The sequence below is a fragment of the Myotis brandtii genome, unplaced genomic scaffold, assembly GCF_000412655.1.
Source record: "Myotis brandtii unplaced genomic scaffold, ASM41265v1 scaffold157, whole genome shotgun sequence".
Taxonomy (NCBI): Eukaryota; Metazoa; Chordata; class Mammalia; order Chiroptera; family Vespertilionidae; genus Myotis; species Myotis brandtii.
Genome location: NW_005355708.1, coordinates 5907878 through 5920951, shown reverse-complemented (window position 1 = coordinate 5920951; position 13074 = coordinate 5907878). Strand labels below are relative to the sequence as shown.

At 40.3% G+C, this 13074-nt stretch overlaps 1 long non-coding RNA gene across 1 annotated transcript in view; it reads left to right on the top strand.

Moving 5' to 3' along the window:
• The window catches only part of LOC106725361, a 21890-nt gene that overhangs the window by 3300 nt on the left and 5516 nt on the right, over positions 1-13074 (top strand). The window contains exon 2 of the long non-coding RNA XR_001361239.1: positions 2856-3094. This is a non-coding gene — a long non-coding RNA (uncharacterized LOC106725361). The remainder of the gene's footprint in view (positions 1-2855; positions 3095-13074) is intronic.

Below are 13074 nucleotides of genomic sequence, written 5' to 3'. Positions count from 1 at the left end.
AAAATCAATAAAATATATTTAAAAAAAAAAAAAATAATATTGTAATAACTATATATGGTGCCAGGTGAGTGCGGAAATATCAGAGGAAACACTTTGTGAAGTATATGATTGCATAACCACTATGCTATACACCTGAAACTAATATAAAATAATATTGACTGTCAACTATAATTGAACCCCCTCCCCCAAAAAAGAATGAAAGTTGAACATGTTCTGTACTTAGATTGTGATGGTTGTTGCATAGCTCTGTGAATTTGCCCCAAACCATTACATGGGTGAATTTTATGGTATGTGAGTTATATTTCAATAAAGATGTTTCAAATATAAAATAAAATTATGGTGGATACCCGATAGTATAATATGATAATATTAGGTCCAATAAACAGTCTTTGATTTTAAAAAAAGAAATTCATTTCCCTCCATGGTATTTCAGGAGGAGTGGGAAAATCAGTAATGTGTCAAAAAGTTGTAAGTCCTACCAATAACAGATTTCTAGGCATCTCTATTTAGAAGCCCTTGAAGATCTGCAAATGAAAAACCTATGCAAGTTGTATACTTTAATAAAAAGTTAAAAATGAATCAAGATAATCCTCATCTTAGGCACTTTTTGTCTTTAGCTTTCAAGCACTAGTCTGAGAGTCTGATCTCATAGTTTGAATATTATCAGTGACTTGTCTATGACCTAGATCAAATCTTATTAATTTCTCTGCTTCCGTTTCCCCATTGGTAAAGCAAGTAAGGTGCATAATGCATTTTTTTTTTTTTTTTACAAAAAAGGTATTATTTTACCTGTGGTTTGGGGGCTTCTCATAACAAACTATATTGTTCTCAATATTAGAGTGGTCTTCATAGCAAGCTGTGGATAGTGAGTTGGTGTAGAGGATATATACTGGAAAAGCAAATGTAAATCATTGAAAGAAATGTTTCAAAGCAAAGAGAATATAAAGGAGTTGGGTTAGGAAGCCAAAATATTTGGGCAAGCCCTGGCCAGTTGCTCAGTTGGTTAGAGTATCGTCCTGATACACCAAGGTGTTGGGTTCAGTCTCCGGTCAGTGCACTTACAAGAATCAACCAATGAATGCATAAATAAGTCAAACAACAAATCGATGTTTCTCTCTCTCTCTCTCTCTCTCTCCCTCCCTCCCTCCCTCCGTCCCTTCCTCTCTCTCTCTCAAATCAATAAAATATATCTATATATATTCAGGCAGAAGGGAAAGACACACTAGCTGTAAAACATTGAAAGGGGAAAAGAAAGATGTGGAAGAGTTTGGAAAACTGTTATAAAACCCACCACATTAGATCAAAAACAAAACATTGCTGTTACTACTTAGCCTCCCTGACTTAGAAAGTGTGGCCTTCAATGTCAATGTCAAGCGTGGAAATTAAAACTATAATTCCACTAATATGAATCTTACATGCGGAAGATGGTAAAGAGGTTCCAAAAACCAGGAACACAAAAAGTTGGAGAGCAATCCATAGGAAGCTGATGCCATAAGATCCCAACCTTCTGCTTCCTTCTCTGTAACTTTAAATGGCTGTTGGGATGACCGTTGGAAATGTGGAGAGTAGATGGAATGTTGCCTACCTATCCTGTGTTCTTCATGAAAGGGAAGTAGATTAATTCCATATGCTTTAGCCCTGGCTGGTGTGGTTCAGTTGGTTGGACATGTCCTGTGCACTGAAGGGTTGCCAGTTTATTCCAAGTCAAGGCAGCTAGCTGCTCAGGTTTTGGGCTTGATCATGCAGGAGGCAGCAGATCATGTTATACTCTCACATCATTGTTTCTCTCTCTCTCTCTCTCCCTCTTCCTTCCTCTCTCTAAAAAATAATTTAAAAATCTTTAATAAGTAGGTAAATAAATAAATAAAATGTATCCTATACAGATGAATAACAACTATATATATCAGATGATATGTGTGTATATATCTGTATATGTATGTATGTGTGTGTGTGTGTGTGTGTATATATATATATATATATATATATATATATATATATTTGAAGTTGGCAATATGGCATATACATCCAAATATGGCCAAAGAAAGGTTCTCAGAGTTGGAAGAATTTTATTTCTTTTGGTATCTTTCCATCAGGAAGTTGAAAAAGTCATGCATTTCCACCTGTCTTACTTCCTTTCTAGCCCCTTCGCCCCTCCCTTTTTATTTCAGTACTTCTGCTTCCTTTTTCACAACCACTACCCCGAGATTATTTACCAATCCCAAGTGACTGGCAACTACATGACTAAAGCCAGGCCCTTTGCTGGTGATCTTTAAATTGAGATGAACCTGTTTGGCTATGCCCTCTTAAGAAGGGTTAGTCACTAGAATCTTGTAGAAAGTGAGTTAGGGAGCAAAGCCAACACCCCCTTGCTGCAGGCAAGAATGCATATGTCTGTGTCTGATGCGTGGGTCTCTGGAATGCTGCTACATTTCTTGTGGAATCCCAAGTTTTTAAAGGTTACAGTATTTGGGAGCTAGCATGCTGGAATTGACTTAGCATTGATGTTGCCTTGACTTCAAATCCAAAAAATAAATAAATAAATAAGTGAGGGCTCAGGCTGAACCAGACCAGTAGGGTAGGCAAGAGGATTAGAAATCTTAGAAGCTTGCCAACAGTCAGATGGCCTCAGTTTCTCTACCCTTGGCTCTATTTCTGTTTGCTTTTGAAATTCCTGACAGCAAGAATTTACATCAGAATTAGTTCTCACTCAATTAAGCCTAGCAAAGAGAATAGTTTTCAACCTCTGGCCAACCCTAGGTTAAGGGTGGGGTGCAGAAAAGAGACCTAAGACATTAAGGCCTGCCAACTTGGTCAAATCACGTCGTACAGGTTGTGATTTTTTTTTTTTTATACAGGGTGTGATTTTATGAGAGCAATTTGCGTTGGAGTTTTAGCCACATATCTTAAATAACAGAGGATGAAAATCTTCCACTTCCAGCTTCCCTGATTTGCATATGAATCAAGATTAATAAACATTTAAAAAGTGTAGGAGAAGCTATAAAATTGGCTTATGGCCTGCTGATGCACAGGACTGAGCCAAAAGTCATCTTGTCCCCAATAAACTAATCATACTGAAGCTGAAGAGAAACTTAAGGTAAGCATTGAGGAACCTTTCATTTTCAGATATTCTGCATTTTCTAGGGAATAGTCTCTAGTATGGAGGCTAGCCTTTGGGATCTGGTGACTTAAAAAACAACACCACCTAAATGGTAACATCTCTATATTGTGAACTGACTCAAGAAGAAGCCAGAGACAAAAAGCAATTCAAACTGCTTATATTCTTTGGTCCTGGGAAGCTGTACCCTCAGATTTCTAGTATGGTCTATTTTAGTTCAAAGTGTGATCACACTGTATAAAATATACATTCACTGAGAATGAGACATAGCACAGATACCCTAGGGACCTGACATCAGGAATTAGGGCAGGCCAAAAAAAAGACAAAATTCTTTAGGCAAACAGGCACAATTCAAACATTCAAGAGGGATTTATATTTTTCTTGCCCCAAACATACAGTAACTATGATGTGGGAGCCACAGTTTTAGAAATTCTATATCAGGAAACATCTATGTACTTTTGCCAAAGTGATTCATTACTGTCTCATCTCAATGTAAAAGGATATCAATATGTGGAATGGAAGGTGACAGAATCAAAGGAATTAAAGAGGAGAGGAAAAAGTCACTATTTTACAGAAAGTGTTATTCTTACTGTCTGATGGAGTAAATCACTTTCTTTTTTTAATATATTTTTATTGATTTCAGAGGGGAATGGAGAGGGAGAGAGAGAGACATATCAATGATGAGAGAGAACCATCGATCGGCTGCCTCCTACACGGCCCACACTGGGGACTGACCCTGCAACCCGGGCATGTGTCCTTGACCAGAATCCAACCCGGGACCCTTCAGTCTGCAGGCTGACGCTCTATCCACTGAGCCAAACTGGCTAGGGCAGTAATTTCTTTTAAGGCCTTTGTTTTCCATAACCCCCCCCCCCTTTCCTGGTAAAGGGACAGAGAAGTCCAATATGCCATATTACAAATACTAGGATTCAAACTTAAATTTTAAGGGTAGGCATAATAAGTGAAAATGAGTTCCTTTTGCTTTGTTCTTTTTTATTATTGTTCTAGGGGGCTTCAAGTAAAAGAGGACCAGAAACTGACACAGAGCAGAGATAGAAGCAGTAATTTTCCCAAGGTTAACTGCAGAGTTGTGACAAAAGCCATGATGAGTAGAATTTCTGACTCCTATCCTTGCAGTTGTAGGTAACTGTCAGAGGACAGGTGTTGATATATTAGTGGGATTACTTGCCCTAGATTTTATCAGACAGTCCTGGTTTCACATTATTCCCCACCTTTGTCATAGCCATGTACCTGTCCTAGAAATCCCAATATTCCAACATTTGAGTTTAAAGAAAATGAAAGAAGAATTGTGTACCTGGGAGTCAAAGCAAGGAGGGCACATGATAGCTGGTGTCAAGGCCCGGTAACAGGAAGGAGACAGAAAGATCTGATTGCTAGAATAACCAGGCAGCTCAAATGAAGGTAATAGAATCCCACGCTGCAGAACATCAGCTGATGCTGAAAAGAATGCTCTCTCCATGAGTGCTGAACACAGACTCAGAGCAGTATTGCTGTTCTGAACCCACCTCTGGAGCACGAATACTCCAGCCTCCATTAGAAGCAGGCTTCCACCTTGGCGATCTGACATACCAGTAGTATGACGAGTCCTATCAAACAGAACCATGGGGATAATCCCTTAGTGAAAGAGGTGGGGGAAGAACTTCATTAGAAAAAAAAAAATACGTTTTCATGAAGCAAATTTGAAGTCCTCCAACTGCTTTACAAAATCAGGTCTGTTCATACCTCACTAAGATTAGCAAACCTAGCAAGAGAAACAAGTTCTCTAGGTTAGTCCTGGGCTCTTAGCCCCTACACAAACAAACCCTACAGATCCTATTGAAGTATCCTCTTTATTTAGTACAACTAATCCATTACAACTCTAAATAAATGGAAACACATTTAAATGTTTTTCAAAGTATTTTTTGGTGTGAAAGAGAGAGTAGAAACCCATGGAGCAGAAGAAAGGTTCAATTTTTCTCTTACCATGGCCATTGCTAACCTTTCATTCCATGTTGTAACCCTTAAGACATATTCTCATCAGCCAGATTGGGGCCTCTTGTTCTACGAAGTAGACCAAGTAATTCTCCCCTAAGTACAGGATACCTAGTTAAATTTGATTTTCAGGTAAACAATAAATAGTTTTTTAGTATAAATATGGCTCAAATATTTCATAGGACATGCTCATACTAAAAATATGCAATATTTGGGGGGTATACTTATACTAAAAACTATTCATTGTTTATCTGAGACTCAAATTTTATTGAACATCCTGTATTTGTATTACCTAAATCTGGCAACCCCACCAGTAGTCTGCTTTCAGATTTTGAAGATGGCAGCCAATGGCTTTGGAACTGTTTGGTTATATAAAAGGGAATTTTAAAATAGCTTTGTGTGGTCCTAATCATTTTGACTCAGTGGATAGAGCGTCAGCCTGCAGCCTAAAAGGTCCCGGGTTCGATTGCGGTCAAGGGCATGTACCTCAGTTGCAGGCTCTTCCCCGGCCAGGGCCCTGGTCAGGGCAAGTGCAGGAGGCAACCAAACAATGTGTTTCTCTCACATTGATGTTTCTCTTTGTCTTTCCCTCTCTCTTCCATTCTCTCTAAAAATCAATGGGAAAATATCCTTGGGGGAGGATTTTAAAAAAAAAAAACAATAAACTATTCTTTTTTTTTTTTTAAATATATTTTATTGATTTTTCACAGAGAGGAAGGGAGAGAGATAGAGAGTCAGAAACATCGATGAGAGAGAAACATCGATCAGCTGCCTCCTGCACATCTCCCACTGGGGATGTGCCCGCAACCCAGGCACATGCCCTTGACCGGAATCGAACCTGGGACCCTTCAGTTCGTAGGCCGATGCTCTATCCAATGAGCCAAACCGGCTTCGGCAATAAACTATTCTTTAAAAAAAGAAAGAAAGAAAAGAAAATAGCTTTGTGTGTTTGTGAAACTTTTTCTTGAGAGTTGATTGGCATTCTGTCATGTTTAGGTTTTTTAAAATATGTTTTTTATTGATTTTAAAGAGAGAGGAAGGAAGAGGGGTAGACAGAAACATAAGTGAAAGAGAGACATGGATCAGCTCTCTCCTGCATGCCCCCTCCTGGGGATTGAGCCCACAACCTGGGCATGTGCCCTGACCAGGAATCTAACAAAGGATTTCTTGGTTCCTTGGTCAATATTCAACCACTGAGCCACACTGGCTGGGCATGTTTATTTTTTTAGGCTATGAAACACCTTCAAGGACTTTCTTCTAATTTTCGTACACCCCAAGGTATTAATCTTAGTGGAAAACAGCATAGTTTAATGTCAACTGGCTCCATTAAAAAATCAACTTGTCTCGTCAGATATTTCAAATGCTTTGAATACTTTTTCTGAGATTAAATATCCATGTTCAAAATAGGGTGGTGATTGTGCCATATTTTATAAGAGAAATTGCTTTGAGAGTGATGTTGGCAAGATTATATGGAGTAGCAGCCAAATGCTAATCTACCACACTGGGAAACCAATGATAGTTTTTTATTTCTTTCTCTCACACCTGTTGCTATATTAATATACTTTCAGTATTTTCACTCACCTGAAAATGATGTAGTCAGACATTATAGACCTGATTCTGCCACTCCTGTAGATATTACTAGTAAAGCTTAACCATTTTAATGGGGAAGGAAAAAAAACTACTGTGAAGAATAAAAATTCACAGGATTTTCATAAGGAGTTTCTCAAAAGAACCTCACATTTTAACATTACTCAGGAGAAGGAAATCTTTTCATAATTATGAATAATTTGGTCCTTTAAAAAAATCATCTCTTCCAACCTGTTTTTTAAACATTTATTGCTACTGTGTACTACTCTTGAGTGTATGTGTCTTCTTTTATATACAACACTAGAGGCCCAGTGCATGAAATTTGTGCACGGGGTGGGGCGGGGGGGAGTGCAGACTCTCAGCCCGGCTTGCGTCCTCTTGCAATACAGGACCCCTCAGTAGATGTCGGGCCTAATCCGGCAGTCGGACATCCCTCTCACAATCCTGGACACTGCGTGTACCAGTGACCATACTTTTCATACAGGTAAAAGGCATCTTGCTGTTGTATGGGCAGCTACATTTTTTGCCCTGATTATAAAAAGTAGTTCATAGCATGATCCTTCTGAGGCAGTAGTACCATTTTCCCCATCTTATGGGTGGAAAAACTGAAGCAGAGAGAAGTTAAGTAATTGGCTTTGTCACACAGTTATAGGGTCAGAATCAGGGCTGATCACAAAAAGTGCAAGCCAGAGTCCATGCATGGCATTGCTGCATCATCCGGTGTTTTCAGTGTTAGAGTAGCCTTGCCAGGTTTTAATTTTTATCTCTAAGAGACTCTTCCCAATATATAGGGTAGGGTTCCTAGACCTGGCCGGCAATTGGCCATCTGTGGGGCAACCGGCAGGCAGAGTGATGGGGGGGCCCCCGCTGGCACCTGCCTTGGCTCGCAGCCTGGCGCCGCCCGCTGGCCAGCCCCATCCCCCGCTGCCACATCGCCTCCCTCTGCGGGGTGACCAGCGGGCAGGGTGATGGGGGGGGCCTACTGGCACCTGCCTTGGCTGGCGGCCTGGTGCCGCCTGCTGGCTGGCCTTGCCCCCCCGATTGCTGCTTCTGGTTGCCTCCATCTTGGGTGGCAGATGCTCAATGCGTTGACTGTCTGCCCCCTGATGGTCAGTGTATGTCATAGTGACCAGTCCTTTCGCCGTTTGGTCAATTTGCATATTAGGGTTTTATTATATAGGATGGTTTTGATCTACACATGTTGGGTGTATCAGTAGTTCATTCTTTCATATTGCTGAGTAGTATTTTAGGACTATATGCAACTTTTAGAGAAGAATAAACACCTTTATTACATGAGCTAAGATAGGAGGGAGGAGGATTTATTTGCCTTTCCAGGCCTTGATTTTCCTTGGTAAAACCCCAGCTCCTTGCCTCTAGCACACAGCCATCCACTTGGCAACAGTGACCTGGTTTTGGAGCGATGCATGCAAGAGACTTGCCTTGCTGGAAGTCCACCTCTAGAAGACTGCTGATTTGGGCATTCTTTTTCCTTTCATCGTATTTCTTTTGAATTTTCTTTGATCATTAAAATCTCTGTCTCTTCAGGAGTCAGCTTGGTCCCCTTCTTGCAGTGCAGGGGCATTGCCTAGTGGGACTCGTACCACTGTCGGTCGGTACAGTGTGCTGGCAATGAGCATGATGCAGTTTTTTTACGAGGGTCATGGTGAGGACCAGTTCGTGGTTGGATGCATATAGACACCAATAATTCTTGTTTTGCGGGTACAACACTGAAGCCCCAGGAGAAGTTGTCCACATTCAGCCTCAAGGCACAGTATTTCTTGCTGCCTACTGGCACGCAGACTAGCATGTGTATACAGTGGGGCCTATCTGGGTGTTGTTAGCAGGGCCAAAACTAAGCTCATATTTTCACTCCTTGTGGTAGGACTTTCTCTTGCCCACAGTTTTGTGGCACTTGTGCCAGATGTCCCAAGAGATGCCCATGGCTCAGTCCCAGCTTGAAAGAGGACTGTATTGCAATTTATTTATCCACTTTCTTATTTATAAATGTTTGTGAGCGAGAGGAAGGTTATGAAAACTCATACTTACTATATTTCTTCCTATCATATTAAGAACAAACTTATAGACAGATAGATATGATAGCTCTTCCCCCCCACACACACACATTTGATTGTTTTCTTAGGCTAAGTATCTAGAAGTAAAACTCTGGATCAAAGCGTGTGAACATTTTTTAAGGCTCTAAAAACACATTGCCAAACTGACCTCCAGGAATGTACCAATTTACAATTTACATTCCTTTTAGCAATATATAAGGACATCTGCTTCCACACCGTCCAGCATTGTTAGCTTCATTTTCTTTTCATCTTGATTTGGTAGGTGAAAGTGATAGCTCATTGCTGGTTACTTTCCATTTCTTTGATTTCTGGCTCAGAATAATTTCCTTTTTCATTTTGGCCATATGTATTGCTTTGGTGAATTGCTATGCACTTTACACTAAGTATTCTTTCACTTATTCCCCCAGGTACTACATGGAATATATGTTATTATTTTCATTTTGGAAAACTGAAAAATGCGTGAATTAAATGACCTGCCTGGGATCTCAGTGGCTAGTAACTGGCAGAGCCAGTGCCAGAACAAACCCAAGTCAGTCTGATTCAGAGCAGGCACTCTTTCCTCCTCAAGACTCGGTCTTCCCATTCTCTCTGTGAATTCCAGCGCTGATGTAATTTAACCCAAAGAATGGAACAAGTCTAGGAGGAATAGAGCTTGAGTTCCTATGTAGCTCATCGCTAACAGATGGTGCATAGCATGGCCCACTTAAGAGCAGTGGAGTTTCCATCACCTGTTTCACTTAAATATTAAGAACTATTAAAAGACAGTGTTCGCTCTTGATGATTCTCAGAATCTCCTGACTTTCCAAAAATGCCACCCAAATTCTTTATCTATCTCTGGAACCTCCCAGTGCCTTAGTTTCTTCATCTATAAAATTAAGTGTTGGAGTAAGTTATATAAATGTCAAAGGTTATAATGCTGTACACCCGAAACTAACATATTGTATGTTACTATAATTGGAAAATACATTTTTAAAAAGGAATAAAAAGCTTAGATGTTGTATTAGATATTCTTTGCAGTTCTTTCTAGCTCTTAAATTATTTTTTTTTCTACTAATTTTCTGTAGAAAAAGTTATTATACTTGCCTCCATCAGCTTTGGCCAATAAGGGCTACATTCAACAGTTTGTGAAGTTTAGAAAATTCTCCTTAAAAATGTGTTTTTTTTCTTACATACCTTTCCATCCTGACTATCCTTTCCCCCTGATATGTTGCATTATTTTCCAGAGGATCTCTCTCTCTTCCTCCCTCTCCCTCCCTCCTCCTCCGTTCCCCTCCCTCCTGCCCTGGATTTGAATATTCCACTCCACCCAATTTTGTTCCTATGTTGCAACTTTTGTGTTTCTACTGTGCTAGGGTGAGGGACTGAGGCATGAAAGGGTTACGGAATGTGCTAGGGGGAGGGACTGAGGTATGGAAAGGTTACCGGGTCCGGGGTCCGAGATTGTGACAGAGAAAAATTGCTAGATTGTCTCAGAAAACAATGTATTATGATTCAACCCAGCCAGGTGTGACTCCGTTTACCTCCCCTTTGTTCTTGTGAACTTCTAAGGAACAGCTAATGAAATGCTTTGTAGTTTTTTTTTTAAACATTATGTAGATTTTGCAATAAAGGATTTTTCTGTACCCTTGGTCGGCACTGCAGGCTGCGAAGCCCCTTACTGAAGGTACGCACTGTAGTCAGCTGGCCAGCTTAATAAAGGCTCTTAAATTTAAATTCTGAGTCGGTGGTCTATCTCACTGATTGAACCCATAACACTACTTTCCCCCTCTATCTTTCTCTGGATTCTTTGGTGTTTTAATTGCATCTATTCTCTATGTCCATCTCTGTGAAAGCTACAAGATAGCCATAAAGTCTGGAGACATACATAATAGCTTATTTTTTACAGATTGAACTCCCTTGATTACTTCTTCTGGGCTATATAGGTTTGTTCAGTGGAAATGAAAATTAAAGCTAAGTTATATGAGGCAAAGCATCACAGATTCATTTGCAGGAATTGATAGAAACTCTGTAGCACTGTATGCCCTGTAGGTTGATGCATCACATTAACTAAGCATTTCTAATGAGGGACATTATATTGACCATATCATGCAATGTTATTGAACATAGAATATATGATATTGTAATATTCATAAGCCTTCAGTTATGGTTGTTCACCTATGTTTCCAGATTTTCTGGCCACTTGTGTTCATCAGTGGATTTTTGTTCTTGCCTTTTCTTTCATTTTGCATTATACATATTTCTTCTTAAGTATGCTCTTCATTAAAACTAGCCCATGTATTAATGATTTAGCTTTGAAGATAAAACCAAATGCTTAAGTGGAGTCTATCAAGAACCAGAAGTTGTAGAACAATTAAGGTCTATCTTGCCCCGTCTATGTTAGTCAATGGCCAGAATTTCTGTCCCAATTAAGAGGAGGAAGTTACTCAAGAGAGGTCCCCTGAGCAACACTCAGCATCCAGTTAGAAAAACAGTGTATCAGCTACGTCCTTTTTACTTTTTTGGAACAGTCTAAGAAATTATTAAAGACAATAAAGTATATCTCTACAAAGTGCTATTTCCTGAGCCATTTAAATGTTTATTTCTTACTCCTTTCTTTCATTTTTCACAATATTGAGAGACAAGAATTTATGATTCTCACAACACAAATGAGAAAGTGGATGTCCAGATAGGTTGTGAATTTCCAAAGCTCACAGTAAGTTGGACCAGATCTGAAAGCAGAAACTGGATCTCTCTGCTGGCTGAGTCTCCTGTCCATGGCGTTTTATGCTGCAAGAAGCTGTCTGGTTAATGTAGAGGATGTGGCTTGCTTATTCATGGCTCTTGGAAAATGAACCTTTCTCTTCCTCTCTTCCTTCCTCCCTCCCTCCTACCTTCAGAATACACACACACACACACACACACACACAAACTTCACTTTATTAAATGAGCAAGCGGGGGAAAAAGTCCACAGCAGCCTGCCATCTGGAATGGCTCAGGTGGTAGCCAGCCACCTAGAAGCAGGGAAATGACTGTGTGGTCACTAGTGATTTCAGTGATTTTTTTTTCCCCCACCACCAGCTGTCATCACAATTTCCAGAAAAGCTGCCAAGAAAAAGCAGTAATTAGCATTTCACAGGACCCTTTCCCTCCACACTGTTACGGATCTTGGAACTTTTTCTGACTGCTTTTTGCCCACGTTCCCTCCTTCCTCCACCATTCTGGATAAAGAGGTATTTGACCTCACCTACACTACAGTTGAAGAACTCTACTCTTGAAGATGCTTCCCTTCTGCCAGAAACCCTCACTGAGACTGAGTTATTATTCCTTTCCCTAATCTGGATTGTTTCCTTCAAATCAGCACCCTTATGAAAAAGCACCTTATTCCTACCTTCCTTCCCCGCTTTCTCCTGTTGAGCCCTCTCACTCTAAACAATACACTCAGGCCTCTAGCTCTTGAGGCACTTACCACACTGTAGGTAACTAGCAATTGAAGTGCTTATCTTCTCTTCTAAGGAATGTGACTTAATGTATCCTAACCCAGCAAAGTGCCTGGCCCATTGTTGAGACTCAGTCAATCTTTGTTGAACAGAATTTGCCTAACTTGGCCTCAGGCACCTCCTGAATTTCACAGTGTGCTGAGTAAACCAACTGTTCCCTTCCTGTCTGGGGAGACCCACCCAAAGACCAGAAGAGGGAGGTCACACCTCTGCAGAGACAGGGGCTTGACTGATGTCCCCCTCTACCTATAATCCAGTGGTTCTCAACCTTCCTAATGCCGCGACCCTTTAATACAGTTCCTCATGTTGTGGTGACCCCCAACCATAAAATTATTTTTGTTGCTACTTCATAACTATAATTTTGCTACTGTTATGAATCATAATGTAAATATCTGATGTGCAGGATGTATTTTCATTGTTACAAATTGATCATAATAGTGATTAATCACAAAATAATATGTAATTATATATGTGTTTTCTGATGGTCTTAGGCGACCCCTGTGAAAGGGTCATTCGACCCCCAAAGGGGTCGCGATCCACAGGTTGAGAACCGCTGCTATAATCTTTCTCCTCTGCCACAGGCTAAGTAAGGCAGTCCTCAAACTTGTTTTTTCCAGACACATTTGTGGGGGCAGAGCTGCTAATAGAACAGGCTATGGACTAGGTAGGGATCAAGGTAGAGGTCAAAGCCTGAACTATCCTATCTAATAATAGACAAACATGGTAATTGACCGTACCTTTGCTACGCCTCCCATTGGCTAATCAGCGCAATATGCAAATTAACTGCCAACAAAGATGGCGGCTAATTTGCATACTGCAGGCAGGGCAGGTC